We start from the raw sequence: 3,956 nt of genomic DNA on the forward strand, positions 1-3,956 counted from the left end.
AAGAGAATTCCTCCAGTGGATGGACGTCAGCCCTCGAGTTCCTGGACAGTGTCCACATGGACGGGCAGCTTGAATTGACCTTTCTTTGTGTGTGTGATGCTAAACCCTGGGGATCTACGCACTGGGTTTGGGCAATTACCTCATTTCACAAATCCTGCGAGAGCCAGAGGACTTCTAAACTTGTGACCCGCAGGGAGAACTGATGGCTCGGCCTCCCGGCTTGCCCCGAACTCCCCAAATAACCTCATTTTCTGCATCTACCCTTTGTGGCAGTCTCCAGACCAGGTTTTAGGGAGAGGCCATCAACATGGCGTCTTGGCCCAGCTGGTGTGGCTCAGTGGTTGAGCGTCCACCTAGGAACCAGGAGGTCAGGGTTCGATTCCCAGTCAGGGCACATGCCCGGGTTGGAGGCTTTGTCTCTGGTCGTCCTAGACACCACAGCTCTCCGGCAGGTTGGGTCCCCGCCCCAGGCCACTCCTCGGGGAACTGAGTTTACTCATTAGAGATAAGACCCGAAGAAGAAGCCAGGGGAGCCAATATGGAGATCTGATTCTTAATATTATTCCTGGACCTGTGTTCCCAGCCCTGCCCTTGAGCATGACCCAAAGCCTTGGACCCCTCCTCCCCCTCTCAGTGCCCCCTTCCCCTCCAGTGCAGCTCTCGACCCCACCTGGGGGTGGCCGGGGAGCTGGGTGGACATGACCGTGAGGATCTGAGCTGAAAGAGCCCTCCTTCATCGCCTCTCTTCCCTGGCAAGTTTTCCTCTGTCCTTGGGAAATATTAATTCTGTAACATGAGGCCTCCCGGTGACCCCTGACCCCCAGCTCGGTCTGAGGTTGTTGCTTTTGTTTTCATTGTCTCCACGTGAGACCAGCCCAGCGTGGCTCCAAGTTCATGATCCCGGGGGCCCTGCAGGCTCGGTGGCTGATGACGACGCGTTGCCTTTCTTACCTCTTTCTGCTGAATCCCACCCAATAGACCCCCTTGTTTAAAGTTCCCGGGGATGTTGCCCGGCCGGCGTGGCTCCGTGGTGGAGCATCGACCTATGGACCAGTGGGGCTGCCCCCGGCGTGGCTGGTAGAATTCACTGAGATAACCCCCCAGAAGTGTGAGTCCCTCTTCCCTTCGAAGGAGGGAGGACGCTATAGAAACCCCACCGCCCTCGCCAGCTCATATCACAGAGCAGAAGGCATCTGAGGGAAGGACAGAGGAGGGGGGAGGGGCCACGGCCACGCGGGACACAGGACTTCCCGCTCGGTGAACACAGCCTACATCATGCATTCAAGGAACTCCAGAGCCGAGAGGGAGGGTAGGAATCGCACTGCCTGTTCCTGCAAAGAGAAAAGGGAGGCATCATTCCCAGAACTGCGGCCAAGTTCCCGATGCCTCGGTCCCTGACTGAGGACACAGAGGCCGTGCGTCCCTTCCGTGAAGAAAGGTGTCAGTGAGAAGATTTTTTTTACAAATACGTTTTTATTGATGTCAGAGAGGAAGGGAGAGGGAGAGAGAGAGAGGAACATCCATGATGAGAGAGAATCATGGATCGGCTGCCTCCTGCACGCCCCACACTGGGGATGGAGCCTATATATCCCGGGCCTGTGCCCTGACCGGGAATCGAACCGTGACCTCCTGGTTCCTAGGTCGACGCTCAACCACGGAGCCACGCCGGCCGGGCCACACTGCAGTCTTCCCACGGCATTTGCAGAGTTAGCAAAGCTGTTCGTGCGTTCCGTCTCCTGCGTGTTTTTCATCAGCCTCTGCCCTTGCACAGGCTCCCATTTGGAGTTGTAGGATGCTAGGCGGCCTCTGCGTGAACAGTTCTCGTGGGCTCTGACCCGGGGCTGCTGGTAGGACATCCTCGGGGGGCGCTGGCTCTGGGAGCCCCGGCTTTGATGTGAGGGCTGGGGGTGGGGCACCGGCTGGCATCCTTTACACATGACCCTACCCCCCCTGGGGCCCAGCATCTACACACATGAAGGCACAGGAGGTGGGGACATGGGGTGGACCTGGCCTGGGGGTGGGGGTGGAGACGGGCCAGGGGCTCCCGTGCTGCAGCCTGCGGACCAGGAGGAAGCCGCGGTGGTGGGCCTGTCCATCCGGCCTCCCGCAGGCTGGCTGCCCCCCTTTTCCACATTTGGCTGCTGACACTGGGTTTACGGGCCACGTGGCAGGAAGCCCACAATTGCCGCTGACGGAAACCAGAGGCCCGGCCCGCACGGGCCTGATGAGGGGAGGCGGGCCCTTCTGGGACCACAGCCATGAGGGACACAGGACTTCCCGCTCCGTGAACACAGCCTACGTCATGCATTCAAGGAACTCCAGAGCCGAGAGGGAGGGTAGGAATCGCACTGCCTATTTCTGCGAAGAGGAAAGGGAGGCATCGTTCCCAGAACTGCGACCAAGGCCGGCCCAGGACCAAGTTCCCGGCGCCTCGGTCCCTGACTGAGGACACATTCCCTGAAGAAAGCAAGATCCTGGTCAAGGTCACAGCACAGACGCAGATAAAAGGCAGGCATTTTATACCTCGTTTCTTCTCCGATTTCATTGAAAAGAAAACCGCCCTGAGCGATGATTATAAGATTGTGTTGAAAGCATGGCCGGTGCGGCTCAGTGGTTGAGCATCAGCCTCTGAACCAAGAGGTCACAGGGTTTGATTCCCGGTCAGGGCACAGGCCCGGGTTGCGGGCTCCATCCCCAGTGTGGGGCGTGCAGGAGGCAGCCCATCAGTGATTCTCTGTCATCATGGATGTTTCTATCTCCCTCTCTCCCTCTTCCTTCCTCTCTGAAATCATAAAAATAATTTTATTTAAGTGACTGCTGCCCTAGCTGGCTCAGTGGATAGAGCACGTTTCGATTCCCGGTCGGGGCACAGGCCCGGGTTGCGGGCTCCATCCCCAGTGTGGGGCGTGCAGGAGGCAGCCCATCAGTGATTCTCTGTCATCATGGATGTTTCTATCTCCCTCTCTCCCTCTTCCTTCCTCTCTGAAATCATAAAAATAATTTTATTTAAGTGACTGCTGCCCTAGCTGGCTCAGTGGATAGAGCATCAGCCTGTGGACTGAAGGGTCCTGGGTTCAATTCCGGTCAAAGGCACATGCCCTGGTTGTGAGCTCGATCCCCAGTGTGGGGCGTGCAGGAGGCAGCCGATCCATGATTCACTCTCATCATTGAGGTTTCTCTCTCTCTCTCTCTCTCCCTCCCTTTCTCTCTGAAATCAATAAAAATAATATTTTTTAAGAAGTGGCTGCCATGATTTCGGGGGCCTTGACTGTTTTATAAGCATAGCGCCTGGCACACAGTAGGTCCGTGCGGATAAATGAAGGAGTAAGTGATTGAAACGTTCGGAGTCCCTGCTGCCGGCCCCCAGCGCGGCCCGAGCGCGCACATCTGCTCCGTGGAGAGCAGCCCCGCGGGAGGGGGTGATGGCGATGACTCCGAGATGCGGTGATGGGAACCAGATGTACGGGCGGCGGGTCTGCTCCCCGTCCCGGGCTCTGTGGCTGAGACCCCTTATCGGTGAGCACAGCCTCCGGAGCCGGCTCGGGTCCTGGTTCCACGGCTCATTTCCCAAGAACTGACGCGCGAACATGAGGCTGACTTAACGCTCTGGCCTCCGCTCAAGACCAGCTCGTCCTGCTCCCTCCCCAGCGCAGTCACCTCCCCCGGCCGATTCCTCCCGTGGCTTTTCCGTGGCTTTTCCGTGGCAGTCAATTCCTCCCATGGCTTTTCCGTGGCATCTTTACCCGGACGGGGGTCCTCTCCTGGGACAGGAGCTGGAACGAGGACAAGTAGAAAGTGGGCGGGGAAGGAACGCCGATGTCTGTGGGGGACGTGGGAGCCTCGTTTGCTGTTCCCTGTGGTTCCCACACCCACGCGGAACTCTACGTAGCCAGCAGAGAAGGCTAAGCCGCTGTCACACAGGTGCCCCGGCCGGCGTGGCTCAGTGGTTGAGCGTC

This window comes from Myotis davidii, unplaced genomic scaffold, assembly GCF_000327345.1.
Source record: "Myotis davidii unplaced genomic scaffold, ASM32734v1 scaffold875, whole genome shotgun sequence".
Classification (NCBI taxonomy): Eukaryota; Metazoa; Chordata; class Mammalia; order Chiroptera; family Vespertilionidae; genus Myotis; species Myotis davidii.